Below are 18,360 nucleotides of genomic sequence, written 5' to 3'. Positions count from 1 at the left end.
CTGAACCTGAATACTCTACCTCAAGCAAATTTCTAAAGGAAACGTATATATGAGTCTTAACCCTTGCATTTCATTTTGACTTTCAAATTACTGTCAATGTCAAGTTCTTTTTTTTTTCCAAGTTCTTTTTTTTTTTTAATTTTCCCCCATATCAGTGTTAAATGGAACTTCACACTGGGGTAATTAGTCTTTGAGCAAAGATCAGCACCACCCATCAGTTGACGCAGCACACCCCATCTGCATCACCTAGGTTTAATTACACCTCCCGCAAATAAAGGACCAGCATGGAGTCACACTTGAGTGGCGTCTGCAAGGCATGATGAGCGTTCTTGCCCATACTTTAATGAGATGTTGTCTGTCTGGAGGCTGGAGTTAAAAATAGCAGCATTCTGCTATCTAAAGAACCGTCCAAATACGTTCGGTAAAGCTGCTAGCTGTAACCACGTTCGGTAAAGCTGCTAGCTGTAACCACGTTCGGTAAAGCTGCTAGCTGTAACCACGTTCGGTAAAGCTGCTAGCTGTAACCACGTTCGGTAAAGCTGCTAGCTGTAACCACGTTCGGTAAAGCTGCTAGCTGTAACCACGTTCGGTAAAGCTGCTAGCTGTAACCACGTTCGGTAAAGCTGCTAGCTGTAACCACGTTCGGTAAAGCTGCTAGCTGTAACCACGTTCGGTAAAGCTGCTAGCTGTAACCACGTTCGGTAAAGCTGCTAGCTGTAACCACGTTCGGTAAAGCTGCTAGCTGTAACCACGTTCGGTAAAGCTGCTAGCTGTAACCACGTTCGGTAAAGCTGCTAGCTGTAACCACGTTCGGTAAAGCTGCTAGCTGTAACCACGTTCGGTAAAGCTGCTAGCTGTAACCACGTTCGGTAAAGCTGCTAGCTGTAACCACGTTCGGTAAAGCTGCTAGCTGTAACCACGTTCGGTAAAGCTGCTAGCTGTAAACACGTTTGGTAAAGCTGCTAGCTGTAAACACGTTTGGTAAAGCTGCTAGCTGTAACCACGTTTGGTAAAGCTGCTAGCTGTAACCACGTTTGGTAAAGCTGCTAGCTGTAACCACGTTTGGTAAAGCTGCTAGCTGTAACCACGTTTGGTAAAGCTGCTAGCTGTAAACACGTTTGGTAAAGCTGCTAGCTGTAACCACGTTTGGTAAAGCTGCTAGCTGTAACCACGTTTGGTAAAGCTGCTAGCTGTAAACACGTTTGGTAAAGCTGCTAGCTGTAAACACGTTTGGTAAAGCTGCTAGCTGTAACCATGTTTGGTAAAGCTGCTAGCTGTAACCACGTTTGGTAAAGCTGCTAGCTGTAAACACGTTTGGTAAAGCTGCTAGCTGTAACCACGTTTGGTAAAGCTGCTAGCTGCTTACATTTGTATTCATTACATCATGAATTAATTCCCACAGGGTTATTAAACATTCCCATAGCAGCAAGGGTTTAAAGATTAAAAATTCTGTTTATTTATGTCTGAATATTTATCACAATGAATTAGCTCAGCTCTTATGAATGGTTAAAATTTAGTCATTAGTTTTGCTAATGAATTATTAAGAAAGCTCAAATGTGCAAAAGCTTAATGTTTACATTTACAGCATTTGGTAGACGCCCTTATCCAGAGCGACGTACATAAGTGCTTAAATCTCTAACATTGAATACATTAATGCTGGCTCACTAGGTTACATACTTAAGATACAGTACCATGAGTTTAAAACATTTGTTCAGAGTTACAATGAAAAGTGTCAAAGGTGTTTTTTTTGTTTTTTTTTAAAATGCAAACGATAAGGAAAGAAGTGCTAGTTGAAGTGTTCCATGAATAAGTAGGTCTTCAACCGCCGCTTGAAAATAGCCAGTGACTCAGCTGTCCGGACCTGTGTTCATGCAGTACGATGTTTACTTTTACTCACATTCGAGAATTAGCCTACATTTCCATTTTAACTGCTGAAGATCTCGACCAAGATATATATTATTTATACATTAACATGTGGAGGACACAAACTTTTAGACACAAACTGATCACTATGCTGTGGTGTTGTGCAGCTTTTCACAAGCTGGTTCAATATTAGAGATGTGGAAGCAAAGGAAACTGGCTGTAACTTGCTAACCAGCCGAAACCCAGAGGCAAATGCAGTCGTCTAGACCACTGAAGGACATTTTCATTTCCTTAAATAATATATAAATAGATTCACAGCAACAAGAGAAACGTTACAAACAATGCAATAAACAAACAAATAAATAAATGCACTAGTCTGGAATCTGGAATTCCCAAAAAGTTTTCTGTGTCTAAAAGATCAGGCCCAGCTACTAAGTTAAAAAAAAAAAAAAGAGAAAAAATAGGAAAAAAAAAAAGATTTTTCTAGTGTGAAGTCAAAGCCTTTTAATGTTTGTGTTAAGTTCCTGAGGTGATTCGACACAGTTAGCAAGCTTTAGGAGTAAATGCCTAATGTCCTAATAGCCACTGTTAAAAGCGTTTTACAATCGAAACGGAAATGAATTGAATAATAAAAAAATACAGGTGAAACTTTAGAGCGCTGTGTTAATTTGTAAATGCTACAATAATACAAGTTCTCTTTTAGACTTAATGTATTTATTCACACCCACTATTTTTATCATCATGACTAACATTATTTCAGAATGATCACTAATTCAAAACTACCAACTTGTACATATTGCACGTAAAAACATCACATTTTGTCACTGTAAGCCTAAAAAAGAAAAAGGAGCAGCATTTTATTTCCTCAATAAATAAAATATCAGATAAGACACAAATCTAGAAAGATTGACAGTTTCACAGGTGTTTTGATACCTGCGATATTAACTTGCACCCTGAGGCCCTGTCTGCTGATCTCTCCTTTCTTTTGCTGCGTGGGCGATATAATGTGAGTTATAAACAGAACCATCATTACCCCCAAAATGAAGGTAAACTGCACATTTCTCTCTCACGCATTTGATTTGTGAAAGGACTATAAGGAAATGCATTGAGATTTACTTGAGCTCTTGATAGCACACACTGTCACACCTCCTCACAAGACCTGAGAAAGACAAAGCTGAATGTTACCATAGAGTTTAGAGCCGGTTAAAACTTCTAGGTTCACACACTCTTCCCTTTCAGTACAGCAGTCATCATTATACGATCAAAACCAGAGCTTCCATTTGGAATATAAAGGATAACCAATTTAGGAAGAATAAACCATGCTGAGCAAGCCCAAAAAAAAAGGCCAAACTTCCACAAAAATGTGCGTCAGAAACTAATAACGGTCTGGAAGGAAATGATGTCCAAGAAAGAAAAGAAAAAAAAGAAGAAAAAAAAAAATGTATTGACTATTTTAAAAATGAAAAATTTGGAATCAATTGTGTGTTGTTTTTTTATCCATTGCAGATTTACAAGCTGAGTGAGCATGTTTGCTGAAGCATTGTTTGGGTCTGTACACAAATGGACCACAAACGCATACACACATCCGACAGAACATCTGGAGAACTCTGATAAAAACATCCATTGTGTCAGTCTGTAAAAGTAAGTTTCGACTCTATTGCTAAAAACTCAGCAACCCAGATTCACAAGGAATTCTCTAAAACTATTTAAACGCTGTATAATTTCTCAGATGGAATCAATACAAGGAAAATTATACCAGTGTATATAATACCTGATGTTTTGAATGTGTGCACAACTTATCCTACTCTAGTGCTGTATTGTTTGCTGTCTGAAAATCAGATAGCGTTGGTAGTTTTTAAATAAATGACACACTGGCATCGACAGACTTACATGACGAGTGGTTAGAGTTTAATCAGCTCTATGCAGCAATATTCTTTAACAAGACGAAGGTGCATTGTTCCTTTTTGACCACTAGGTGCAATGATGACTCGATGGAGCTAAATGCTGCCCCACGGTTGTGCGAATAGAACGACGAGCAAAATGAATGTAATGTCAGCTTATATCTGTCATGTTTAAAATCAACATTCACTCCCAAGAGGTATCTGAATCCAGGTAACCAATGAGATGCTGCTGATAGTGTTTCTGAAAAGATTAGACGTCATCCATGCATGCTAATTAACCCACATAATTAAAACATCACATTACAGAAACACTCACTGAACCAAGGGCTGGTGTGTTCTGTGCAGCAGGAGGAGGGAGATGAAAGCATGTCTATATGAATTCGTTCATAAATTTAAACATGTATAGCAAATGAAAATGAATATTTGCTTTGTGTGTGTTTTTTTTTTTTATTTTTTTAATAAAAACACATTTTCTTTGAACCTATTTATCTGCCAGGCAACTAACTAACTAGCTAGCTAACTAACTAACTAACTAACAAACAAACAAACAAACAAACAAACAAGACAGGGCACTTTAGTTTCTCAGCACCAAGGCTACACATTTGTCCAATTCTGCCTTGGCAACTGCCAGAGTGGAAAAAAAAGTGGATATCTTTTTGCCAAATAAGACAAATACAACACAAAAGTCATTAGTGCGTTTCTATCGAACCCCTTTATTTTTATGTGCAGGGTGTTTCTCGAGTGTGTGCAAAATAAATGGACACGGCTGACAGGATGAGGAAGGCGTGTGGAAAAATCAATGGCCTGTCAGAGTCCAAACACCTCTGCCTGCAGTCGCTCTGCCACGGGCTGACAGCTAATTGTTTCTCAAACCCCTTGTGACTGTCACAATGGCATATTATCATCAAAACAGTGAGTGGCAAGCTGAAAGGTCAGTGGAATTGTTATGTGTCATACCTGTCTGTGTCTGAAAAGAGGGCAACAAACAGAGTGCAGGAAGAAAGGAAAGTGACAAGGAGGAGAGGATCTGGGAGAAAGAGGAGAGAGAGCATGGCATAACACTGAGGCTTGAAGTGACCACAGAAATGGCTGTGAACAAGCAGTGGAGGAGGTTTACGAGTCAATTAAAGGCTTGTAGTGAACGGCTGCTCTTTGTACAAGTGCACTGCTCTCACTCAAACAGCTCCTTACAGAGGCCCGCTCTCATGACCTCTGACCTCTGAGTATTTCTAAGAGAGTGCGAGTGGCACAGAGAGAGAGAGAGAGAGAGAGAGAGAGAGAGACAGTGAGTGAGTGAGTGAGTGTTGTATGATCTGATTAGCAGACATGAAGCGCTATGCTTCTAAATATAATACTTATATCTTGTATTGCTGTGACCCATTAACTGACAAATGAGCTTCTTTGCATTGGCTATGAACTGCAGGTAACTAATCTGCATGTACAGGTCAACAGATTTATTATTAGTAGGGTTGGGTATCAAAAGGAATTTTCCGGTTCCAATTCCGGTTCCAGTTCTGCCTTACGATTCCCGGTTCTGATTCCGATTCCATAATAAAAGAAATGTGAAAAATAATGCACAATACTTAAACAATTCCATTTGTGTTTATTAATCACTCTTTAAATATTTTAAACAGAGCATTTCAATTCATATCAATTTAAATAAATCCAACATCAAATTTAACATTCTGAATTACAACTTAGCAAAACAGTTAGCAATTTTTCTGAAGAAAAATGAACACGTCTGCTTTCTCTGGGAGAAGACGAGACCTTTCCTGGCTTATTGTATCTCCAGCTGTGGAGAAAACCCTGTCAGAGGGACTTAAGTAAAGTTGGCTCCATATTCACAGATTCGAATTTCCCGAGTCAATAGTTCCTGACCTAAACACTCTTATTACACAAATAACGCCTCTTTTTTATAGTAATGTAGAGAGGCAGCTACAACCCAAGTTTCCTCAATATCAGCTTTCCTCTGCGTTGGACAAAATACATAAGTCTCTATGTGTGAACACCTGAGACAGATTCCAAGGGACCGTCAGCAAAGTGCAAAACCCGAAAAGCGAATACAAAAAACAGTCAATAACTTTACTGTAATACACTGTACTGTCACCAAACTCAGAACACACATCACTGATGTCCTGAGTGTTGTACTACAACACTTATTTGGGATAAATGTGTTTTTGTTTATTTTTTATGATTTTTCATAATATAAAAAAATCAATAGCTTTACTGTAATTCAGATCGCACATCACTGATGTTCTGATAGTTGTACTACAACATTTATTTTTGGAAAATGTGTTTTTTTTTTTTTTTTTTTTTAATGATGGGGTAGATTTGCTTCCTTGTCGTAGCTTTGGAAATTAATCCACACTTTAGACTTTTTTTTTTTTTTTAGACATGTTTAACACAAAGCGTACCTCAGCACAGCAGCGCGAGTGACTGATTTCTGTGGTAAGCTGCGTTGCGTTTGGTTTGGTTGCGTGACTAAAACAATGAATATTCATGAGGTAAGACATGGCTATTTAAAGTGACCGCTCACAGCGTTTTGCCCGTCATCTCATCGGAACCGTGTTTGGAACCGAAACTAAAAGATTTCGCGCGGTTCCGGTTCCTGTTAAAAAACAGAAGCGGTTCTGAATAAGAACCGGTTCTCGGTTCCCAACCCTAATTATTAGTCTTAATGGTTTCGGTCAGCTGACTGACATGCATAATGTTAGTGTCATTTTTATTAGAATTCTGCAGATGGAGTATTCCTGCCTCATGCCCACTGGTCCTAGGGTAGCCTCTGGATCTATCATGGCCCTGACGAGGATTATGAGAATGAAATAATTACTTAATTAACCTCAACCTCTCAAAAAGCATGGCTCTAAACAGCATGGACCTGTAACACTGGGGTCGGTGGTATCTCAAGTGGTTATGGCTCTGGATTGGTGATGGGTTCAAGCCCCAGCACCACTTGAGCAAGGCCCTTAACAACTTCTGCTCCAGGGCACTGTATCATGGCTGATCCTGTGCTCTGGGTAAAACCTTCAAAGCTGGGATATGCAAAGAAAGAATTTCACTGTGCTATAATGTATGTGAGACTTCTTTTTCTGCTGCTTCTGACTTCATGAAAAGAGACTAAGGATGCAAGTCACTCAAGACTGCAACTCCTACCTCCTGTATGAGCAGAAAAGTAACCATGGAAACCAAAATTAATAAGCGACAACTCTACCACGATGAAAGAACACACACCTGCTTAATAATGAGCGTTTCAAAAAACAAATGTAAGTGTGATTTTCTTGTTCAGTGTAAACCCTGCTCCTAGCGTCCACCTCATCTAATTATAAAAAGAGACAGTAATGCTTGCGAGCTTTATCTATTCCCTACAACATAGACTTCCGTTCCACTTTCCCTGTCACGGCTTCCCATCTCCTCATATCTTCCTTCCTTCCAGATGTTCTCGATCAGATGTTCTGTTGTGTCATGTACACGTTCCTCTCGTCTCAAAATAAATATTGAATCCCTTTGGCTCAGTGGAGACGAGGACGATCCCCCAGCCTGCACTCTTTACAGGAAACCGACCCAATAAATCACGTTGATAATGATGCGTAACACAGTAACACAAGATGTTATATTAGAGCGGGGGACAGATTACAGCAACGGGGCAGCCATTACGTCTGAGCGAGCATGCACATCCCTCACCTTCCCACAGAGCATTGAAGAGAGCGAGACATGTCTCTTTTCTGACACTGCCCATTTCTTCTGGCTCTCCCACAGGCTTTGCAATTAGATTTGAAGCACTGAGGCTATCCGATTTTCTGTCTGTCTGCATTCTGCAAATTCTGGCTCGAATGGACAAGCAAAATGGCCCAATATTTCTGGGTTGATGATTTTAGCTAGGTCTGATCTGGTTCTGTAATGGAAAGCGCTCACGCCATAGAGAACAGCACAAATTCTAGACAACAAAGCACCGTTCTCATCATGAAGGACGCAAAGCTATTACACCTACATATTGTGTTGTGCACATGTGTGTCCAGGGAGCAAGGGAGAGGCATTCTCCTAAGCAGTGGGTTTAATTTCATGTAAATTGATCATTACTTGCCCCCGGGGTGCCACACACTCCAGAAACAGCGGGACATTATTCAAATGAGCTGCTATATAGCTGTAAAGTGTCGAAAGCTGCCGTACTGCAGTTTTCTCTTTCTCTCTCCAACACTTCATTAATCCAAACTAAGTCTTCACCCAGTCTGGACAGATCTAACGACTGGAGCATTTAAAGCAGCCTGGTGGTGTTTCCCAAACCACAAAAACGTGGGTGCTTGTTCATCAACCAGACAAGCCTGTCATCCTCATCTTCCCTGAATGCTGACCTGAGGTTTACATCTGCCTGGAAAAGGAACTGAGAATAAAGCTTCAGACCACTGAAAGCACACCTCAGTTCCTCCAGACAAGAAAAAAGGGAAAACATTCTGCACACAAACACACGTCAAAAAAACCACAACCATTACATTCAGTGCACAAAACATTAAAGAGAAAAATTATACTTTGGCAAGGGATGAGATCTTGAATAAAAAAAAATTAGCTTAAAAAAATCTAATAAAGACAAATAATTTGCCAATATTCAAGTTGTTCTTGCTAAAATCTACGTGACTGCACTACTTTTCTGCTTACTTCATTAAATACATATTTAATGACTTAACAGCACCTTCATGCGTCTCTGAACGCCTAATAGACAGACTTTCAAATTGTTTAAGATCATCTGACACCAACTTCTTGAATCAGCTGAACGCTTTCGCTCTAAATCATCTGTCTCACCTAACGGAGACATCAAGCTGAACTTAAGTGACTCTTTTACCTTTTGAAAACAGTACGGCTTTCATTGCTGTTTTATTCTATACAACCTTTCCTTGTATAGTTTTGTGGCAAGCTAATCGAAAATGAAAATGTTAATTTTTATGTTTTGTTTCTAAACACCTTTGAATGAAAGCTGCTTCAATCATCACACACACTGGAGAAAGGGTTTGGATATTAATCCAAATTTTACATTATTCTCACAGTACTTTCAGTACATTTAGAAAGTGTGTGTGTGTGTGTATATATATATATATATATGTGTGTGTGTGAGTGAGAGAAAGAGAGAGACTCAGACACCAATTCCCTGTGTGTGACACTAAGTCACTGCTCTGCAGCCCCAGTAATACATCAATAACACACCCACTAAGACACACTAACACAATAAAGACTCAGGAACAGGAAAAAAGCTCAAAACCAAACATTACACAAACACAGAGAATAAACTATTTGGCCTATTGGGAAAAAAATTGTAAACAGACAGTAGAGCACAACAGATTATCTAAGCATAAGGACAGATCCAAAACTGAGCAACACCTTAAAGCACAGAGTCAGCGATTGTGTCATGAGACGGGCAGAAACAGACAGTCCTGCTGTACTGAGAGAGGAGACTGTGCCAGCATTGTACTCCAAATAAAATAGAAAGAGAGGGGAGAGACACTGAGTGACCACCTCATCTAACACACACACACTTCTAATTTGTCGTATGTTCTTTTTATTCTCAGTCTTCGGTTAATCTAACTAGTAGTGCATCTTTTTAACTGCACTGTTGAATTTTTTTCTATCTGTTAGTTATATTCTTAGCTGTTCCCAAAGGCTGTATACAATCTTTGCCAAAAGAAATGTTAATATTTATTATTTACCTTTGAATTTAAAAGAGAGAGAAACAGTGAGCGAGAGAGCGAGCGAGAGACAGACACAGAGAGAGACACACACACAGAGAGAGAAAGAGAGAGAGAGAGAGAGAGAGAGAAACAGAGAGCCACACAGAGAGAGCGAGAGAGAGAGAGAGAGAGAGAGAGACAGACACAGAGAGAGACACACACACACACAGAGAGAGCGAGAGAGAGAGAGAAACAGACACAGAGAGAGACACACAGAGAGAGCGAGAGAGAGAGAGAAACAGAGAGCGAGCGAGAGACAGACACAGAGAGAGACACACACAGAGAGAGCGAGAGAGAGAGAGAGAGAGAGAGAGAGAGAGAGAGAGAGAGAGAGAGAGAGACACCCACACACACAGTGAGAGAGAGAGAGAGAGAGAAACAGAGTGAGAGAGCGAGCGAGAGACGGACACAGAGACACACACATAGAGAGAGAGAGAGAGAGAGAGAGCGAGAAACAGAGAGCGAGAGAGAGACAGACACAGAGAGAGACACACAGAGAGAGCGAAACAGAGAGCGAGAGAGCGAGCGAGAGACAGACACAGAGAGAGACACACACAGAGAGAGCAAGAGCGAGGGTGAGAGAGAGAGACACACCCACACACACAGAGACAGAGAGAGAGAGAGAGAGAGAGAGAGAGAGAGAGAGAGAGAGAGAGAGAGAGAGAGAGAGAGAGAGAGAAGCAGAGAGTGAGAGAGCGAGCGAGAGACAGACACAGAGACAGACACACACACAGAGAGAGCGAGAGAGAGAGAAACAGAGAGCGAGAGAGCAAGCGAGAGAGAGAGAGACACACACACATAGACACAGTGAGAGAGAGAGAGAGAGAGAGAGAGAGAGAGAGAGAGAGAGAGAGAGAGAGAGAGAGAGAGAGACAGAGACAGGGACAGAGACAGAGACAGACAGACAATCCAGTAGGCCAGTATGAAGTGTCTTTCCTTATGTAGTGGTTATTTTGGCAGGCCGACTGCTCCATCCTTACAGTATAATAAATCCCAGAGTGGAAATCAGCTGGGAAATGAACAGCTGGGAGAAGCTGCTATTCGCATAACCCACAATGATGGACTGCAGCACTCCCCACACACCATCAGACACACACACCATCAGACACACACACCCAGCATGTTCTGTGATTGACAGGAGCTACACGACAGTCAAGCCCAGGATTTAATTGTTTAAAAACCAGTTTGGTTTCTGCAAAATAATACCACTGCACCAGAGACCTTATCTGATTCTGTCAGCTCTGAAACGGGAGAAAAGGAAAATGCTGTAAATGTCAGGCAGCCTTCAATTCCTGCCACCTCTGAAATATAAATCAGAAAGTGGAAGGTTTGATTGCAGAGCAGAATTAGATCAGTCACTGGAACACTGGCTGTTTTTTAATCTGCCTTTCAATCATCATTTCCTTAACAGCTCAGCTCCACGGCTTTATGCAAAGTGATGAGGTGGTGGCAAGCCGCCAACACAAACACAAGGATAATGGAGGGAGCACAAGAAGGGGAAGAGACAGATACTGATAATATGGTTGTGCTAGAAAAGATTATACATATTTTAACCTGAAGGGGCATGGTTCATATTTCGTTGACGTCGAGGAAACAAAAGCATTCCACCAATCCTGTCCGTGTGTGTGTGTGTGTGTGTGCATGTGTGTGTGTGTGTGCGTGTGTGTGTGTGTGTGTACACACGCAGACAACGGAAGCTCTGGCAGCCAACTGAGCACCTCTTGAAAAGCAAAAATGCAGGGAGTGCTCGGAAAATAAAGAACACCATTTAAGGGAATCCTGCGAGTAATTACCTCTCTAGCTGCCTTTACCGTCCTTGCTTTCTTTCCAACAAATAGAAAAATCCATCCTTATTTACTCGAATTACACACAATCACCTTGAGCCGTATTCTTCACTTACTTTGTGTTCTGCCTGTTCCTCACTCACTCCCTCTGATGTGGCTCTTCAACAGGGCAGCAGACACACTGAGAGAGAGAGAGAGAGAGAGAGAGAGAGAGAGAGAGAGAGAGAGAGAGAGAGAGAATAAAAAGGAGGGGGGGGGGGGGGAATCATGAATGAGAAGATACAAACACTCCAACAGATCACATCTGAAAATATCTGACATCTTCATTTTATGAAACCCGAGTTCATAATAAAAAATCCTACATAAAGATCTTCCACACTGAGACGTGTGAACGTTTTGAACAGAACAATTTTCTCCAGCATTGTCTTTGGCCTTTGACAGTAATACCCTGACACAGTCCCTGTGCATGACCACTTATCGGTTTCTGACATCTTACTGGACAGATTCGGGACATCCTTTTGGCTCAGCAGTTCCTCTGAAGGCTGTAGTTCGGGGCTGTCGAGACTCCCGTGCTGTACCTAGCTTCAATGTTTAATTATAAGGTAGAATTCAAAACTGTTTACACGAGCAACACAACTGAGCATGTTCTTCTCTGTGCATTCGTAAGTGGATACATAGGGGGAAAAGAAAAATTATGCTCAGACAAACATACATGCCCCTTGGTCTTTGAATCAGTGCTATGGGGAAATAAATAAATATGAGTGTACAGACTGTACAAAGAAGCAGCTTGCTAATTGAATATAACGACATGGCTTTGAGAGTAGTACCAGTTAAACACAGACTAATGTTAATACACACGTTCTGATACGATATCGTTTCACACTAGAACACTAAAAAAAAAGCTTTGCCATTTTTTTATTCTTTTTACAGGCGTTCCATTCCCAGGCAGAATTGAAATGGTCTTATCAAACATTATCAATCAGTATAAACAAACAAATTACTTTATGGTCACAAGTCAGGTATAAAATAAGTCAGGATAATGTTGGCTTTTAGTTTAAGATGTGATTTATTTTGGATAACAACTTCAAATTGTTTACAAAGCACTTGAAATCATCTCAGAGGGCAGGCACTAAATTCCAGGGGTTTCGTTAACGTGACATAAAGTGGGCGTGTTTCAGGAGGTCTTGAGAAAACGCCTTCTTTCAAAAAAAAAAAAAAAAAAAAAAAAAAGAGCATACTACGAAGGACAAAACAGTCATACAGGTTGATTTATTTTAGAAAACAAATAAACAAACAAAAACTACGGTTAGGGTTAGATTATCAAATAGGCCACGCCTACCTGATGATGCAATATCTGTTACGCTGTACTGAAATCCCTGGAAATAAGTGCCTGCCCATCTCAGAGAGCAGAAATGGGTTTGATATCAAAATTTATTTTGAAGACAGAAGAAAATTAAATGGTTTTGGAAAAAGAAAAAAAATGATTTTGGGAAGAGTTAAAGAGTTAACAGAGTAAAAAAATAATTAATTGATATGAGGCGTACACTTTGTAATGGTAATACAGGTGGGAAACAATAATTATGCCAGATATATATAAACAAAACATTAAAAAAAAAAAAAAAAAAAAAAAAAATGTACAACCATGGCTTATTGTCTAACATTGTCTTTTTCCTCACCTATTACTATTGCTACCCATGAGTCTATGAGTCTTTCTAGCGATATATCTATCCCCACATGTCTCAACATTTCTGAGGGGCTTTGTATCTATAGGAAACTTCAATTTGCGCTGCATCTCCACACTCGCCTGGTGATCTGATTACGGCCTACTTCTGAAAGTGACACAGATAAAAACAGTGAGCGGCGGAAACACAGCATGCAGATGAAAGCTTGGCTGTGGGGTTCCTAATGAAGCCCAGGATGATCATGATTAGAAGTGGAAAATCATGATTATTTTAGGGACGTCTCTACTGTCAGACAAAGCGATTCCTTCCCTGTTGGGCTGGATAAGATGATGCACACGTGTTTTATAAGAGCATGGTCCTCTTCCTTTGCTGGCATCTCTGACAGAATGTTATAAATGAGTGCTGCTCACATACTGTAGCACATCTTGGTTAGATCTAGGTTTTATGGAATAAATAGGTCTGTATTGCACATATGGAGGCACCCCTGTGGCCTGGGTGATGCCACTGGCTCGGTGCTGGAGGTACGAGGAATTAAACCTCACGTTGTCTTTTAGCTTCTAAATGGGTTTCTGGATGGGTTTCAATCTGAGTGCATGCTGTGTCTGTCTATCTTTCTGTATCTAGATGCATCTTTCGATTGGTCGACAAACACTGGCATACAGACAGACAGCGGATCTGAGTTCCAGGTGTAGTATCAATTCATATATATTCAATGTGTTGCCAGATCCAAAAACCCATTTTCCTCCAACGATGAGAACCAGATGTTTGTAGTCACGCTCCTGAATTCTGATCTTTGTTTTCCATTCTCTGCTTCTCTAACTATGCTTCTGGTACAGTCATACAAGGACATGTCTGTTCTTTCCTACACTCACTATTAACATAAATATTTAGGCATGAGATAAAACACGACCCTACACGACATCCAGGGACGTTCATAGTAAACTGTAGTAGATATTATAGTAGACCAGGAGGTTGTGTATGAGCTGTGTTTTGTATAAGAATTAACAGCTGATATTACATTTCTCCTACTCTCTGTAAATGAGGAAGGTTTAGACGATCATTTATCATAAGATATTGAATTGGGAAAAAAATAATAATAAAAGAAATCACAATTAGAAACAACCTATAAAGGAAGCCTATAATGTATTTATACACCCCCCCAGAGACACACGCAAACAAACACACACACATATATACGAAAGACATGCCGTTACACTGGTGAGTGGCCTGTACAGTGTTTCATGATTTTGTGCGGCTCAAATCAGCTTGAAAGCTTTCTACAGAGAGCAGCAGATGGATGATCCATTAATGTGACTCAAGACAAAACTAAGTATGGTTTGGCATACGATACAAAACCAATGAAAATGAAAGAAAACGGAAAAACCATCAGGCAAACTGGCAGTGACATCAAAACTAGATTTGTGGCACACGGAACACCCGTATTACATATTACAGACCTGCTAGTCTGCCAAGTGAAAATGAATACAGCTTGAGATACAAGACATGTTTGGGATTCAAAAAGCAAAGCCCTTCCTTGATTATGAGCCCTAAACAGTCATCTGTCTTAGAAAGTGAAAGAGCAAAATGAAAGATGACAGGATCCAAAATATCATGCCTGAGTCCATGATGTAATAGACTGGAAGACCAGTGAGCTCTGCTGGAAACACTATTGCGCACACACACACACACACACACACACACACACACACACGCTTTTATCTGTCCCACCCATGCAGTAAGGGTCATGTGAGGTTAGCATGCAGGGCAGAGAGTAATGGTCTTGTATTTCTTCTCTCACCTCTGACACAACTGCTGTGTTCCTCAATCGTGCATGAACATCTAAAAATTCGGGAAAATCTGCATGTGAGTAAAGTTGGGACCCCTATGGTTGACTTTCTGACCTTTTTTATTCTAGTTTATGAGGTCCATACCAGAAAGCCTTTTGCCTCTCTGTGTGAAACCATCACCCAGAGATGAATCAATCCCTCACTCTTTCTCTCTCTCTCTTTTCCTACAGAAGCTTGCATACTTCCAAGCCGTCAACCCATGCAATCCTCCTATCACGCGTGACCCCCAGCTTCCTGCTCCCCCTTTCAGCTTAGCTGCAGGGCTTCTGGGCGGTCAGAGAGAGCAATACTGATCTGCAGGTGTTCACAGCAAACAGAGAATCCAACTGCATCAAGGCCTTTCAAAGTATGAAGCTCCTAAATGCGCTACAAACTCTTGTTTTTACAGGTGTCTGTGAGAGTGGTACATACAGAGGTCCTACACACACACACACACACACACACACACACACACACAACACACAGACACACACAGAACACACAGAACACACACAGAACACACACAGAACACACACAGAACACACACACAGAACACACACACAGAACACACACACAGAACACACACACACACACACACACAGAAGATCCACGAGACAGAAAAGGAAAAAGAAAGGTTTTATTTTGCTGTTTTCCTTTACAAATATCAAGGTTCCCCTGACTGGGCAAAAAAGGTTTTACAAACTGATAAGACTCAGTGGAGTGATACAGAATACTGTTTGGATTTAGAAGTTTTAAAGAGCACAGCCGTTCATAAATCTGAGTAAGTTAGAACCAGGATAAACAGACAGTACAAACGGCTGTGAGAATAAAGTTCAAAGAAATGCTAACAAGAAGGACTAAGAATAAGAAAAAATAAAATAAAAATGACAGAGTATGGGACACAGAAACTGTATGAGAGAAAGAAAGCTCAGGGAAACACACTTGAACATAAAATTCACTACCAAAAAAAAAACCAAAAGAAACAAAAGTAGTGCTCAGTGACAAACCAAAGCTGAGGTCAGCAATACTACTGAGTACTGACCACTGATGGGTCCAGAGACAGAATGTAGGAGGGAGGCATTTCAGAAACTAGCATAAAAAGTTAAGTGAGACGAAGGAAATGCTTCAGAGAGAAAGCAATTTCACTTCTCATCACAAGCTGCGAGGGTTAGAGAGCGAGAAATGGGACAAGGCCTATAAGAGTGCAGACTCATAAAACCATTTCACTGCTCATTTCTCATAAAACACTCGCTAGCTCTCTCTTTCTCTCTCTCTGACACACACACACACACACACACACACAAAGTGGTGAGGGCCAAGAAATGAGCTGAACCGTCTGAGCTCTGTTTAAATTCACACACTCTCGCATACACTCCATTCTACACACCAACCATCTAAGCTCACTCCCACACACACACAGAGAGAAACAAAGAGACACACCCATAGACACACTCAGACACACACACACCCCCAATGAGGCTGAGAGCTGCTCAAAAACAACAGAGCAACTCTCTTTCCCATGAGCTTCTATCCAGCAGGGCAAAGACTGATGAGCATATATTTTTAGATCTGCTTTGGTCTGTTTATAATGGATATATGCGGAGTGTGTGTTTGGAGGCTCATTGGGCTGCTGGAGTGCATTTGTTTTTTGATCCTGTGTTCCAACAACACAGAACATTTGTGATCAGTCACAATGGCAGGCGTTGTGAAGGAAAATTATGGGTATGTATTAAAAATATTTTCAACCATTTTGGTTATGGACCCATTTAGAACAGGAGGGCTTCACCTACTGTATGTAGTACCTCCATTAGCAGAAACGAGTAGACTGAGCTACTCCACTTTTCAAACATCCACTATGGCCATAAAATTGTCTCAGAAGATCCTGAAATCCTACATTTCATGATGACCACAGCCTTCTACCACCACCACCACCACCACCACCACATCTGCTCCTTTATTATACCAACATGTATGCCAGAAACACCCTTAATATATACTCCAAACATGAAGGAAGCTATTGAGGGAAAAACCCAGTTCACACATTTGACCTTGCTGTGACCTTGACCCTGTTGGGATCAATTCCAGTGTATAAATCAATTAAATTCAATTTTATTTGTATAGCAAATTTAACAATGGATATTCTCTCAAAGCAGCTTTACAGATCATAAGAAACATAATACAAAAGTTTAATACTATACAAAGATTGATACTAAACAACAATTACTGATTAATATTAGACTTCTATTTAAATATGTTTGTATTTATCCCTAGTGAACAAGCCTGAGGTGCCTGAGATGACTGTGGTGAGGAAAAACTCCCTTAGATAGTAAAGGAAGAAACCTTGAGAGGAACCAGACTCAAAAGTGAACCTCATCCTCATTTGGTTGATACTGAAGGGTGTGATTATAATTATATACAGTCTGACAATTGTGTATTGATAAGGAAGTTGTTGTCCTCAAAGACCACATGGAGTTGATCTCTACCAATATAATCTGATGATTACAATAAAACTTCTAAATCGTTTTTTTCAAGATATCCTGCTAAAAAGGACCCCGGAGGGACAAACAACTCAAAATATTACTTTATTTATATTATCTCCCTTACGCAGTGGTTGTGCCATGAAAACAAACCTGATGTATGAATATGTTTCTTGTTAATTGAAGGTTCTTTGCTTTCTGTTCCACTGAATAAGGGGAACAAGTGACTACTACTGCAATATCAATATTCTATATGTTTTATCTCAATATTTTATATATATATATAAGCAAGCCTGCATTTTGTGATAGATACGTCATGTATCTTAGGAGTGCCTTCAAGTGCGGAGATGTTTTTGATCTGTTTTCTGCTGGAATAAATGTAATATAACATACATACATATACATATATATATATATATATATATGTATATATATATATATATATATATATATATATATATATATATATATATATATATATGTATGTATGTATGTTATATTACATTTATTCCAGCAGAAAACAGATCAAAAACATCTCCGCACTTGAAGGCACTCCTAAGATACATGACGTATCTATCACAAAATGCAGGCTTGCTCAATCCATGTTTTATTATCATCTTAAAAGCACTGAAAAGAGAAAAACTGGAATAGTTTCTAGAGTGCATATTCATAAAGCACACACACACTAAAGTTAAAGAGTGTTTCAGATGGTTTTGTATTTTCTTCCTCTTCAGCTTCAGCTGCAGGGCCTCACACACTGTGCCAGGGTTTACCGATCGGTATGTCTTGGATTATTTGCCTAAGGTCTAACAGACATTTAGAGAAACCTGTCTTCAGGTCAGAAATACCTCAGATTGAGTGCCAACACTGCTGTTTATCATTACACCAAAACAAATACACAAGTTCTCTTAAAATGCTTGAAAGGCATGTACAATTTTTTTTCTTGCAATATATTTGCAGAGAAAATCTGCACTTAATTTGCCACTGAAAAAAAAGAAGAAGAAAAAAAACAAAAGAGCTTTTAGTTTTGTTCCTTTAGTGTGATTGTACAGTCTGTAAAAATACATTTAATTCATGAATAAAATGTGTCCGCAACATTCTCATTACGTTTCT

The 18,360-nt window shown here is 40.0% G+C and overlaps 1 protein-coding gene across 1 annotated transcript in view; it reads right to left on the bottom strand.

Annotated features, from left to right (window-relative positions):
- The window catches only part of plxnb2a.1 (plexin b2a, tandem duplicate 1), a 93,934-nt gene that overhangs the window by 35,735 nt on the left and 39,839 nt on the right, over positions 1–18,360 (bottom strand). Inside the window, exon 2 of the mRNA XM_060889040.1 lies at positions 11,379–11,443. The gene's annotated coding sequence lies outside the window, so the exon portion shown is untranslated. The remainder of the gene's footprint in view (positions 1–11,378; positions 11,444–18,360) is intronic.

This window comes from Tachysurus vachellii, chromosome 16 (assembly GCF_030014155.1).
Source record: "Tachysurus vachellii isolate PV-2020 chromosome 16, HZAU_Pvac_v1, whole genome shotgun sequence".
Lineage (NCBI taxonomy): Eukaryota > Metazoa > Chordata > Actinopteri > Siluriformes > Bagridae > Tachysurus > Tachysurus vachellii.
Note: the sequence above shows the minus strand (reverse complement) of the source record. Positions and strands in the feature narration are given on the sequence as shown.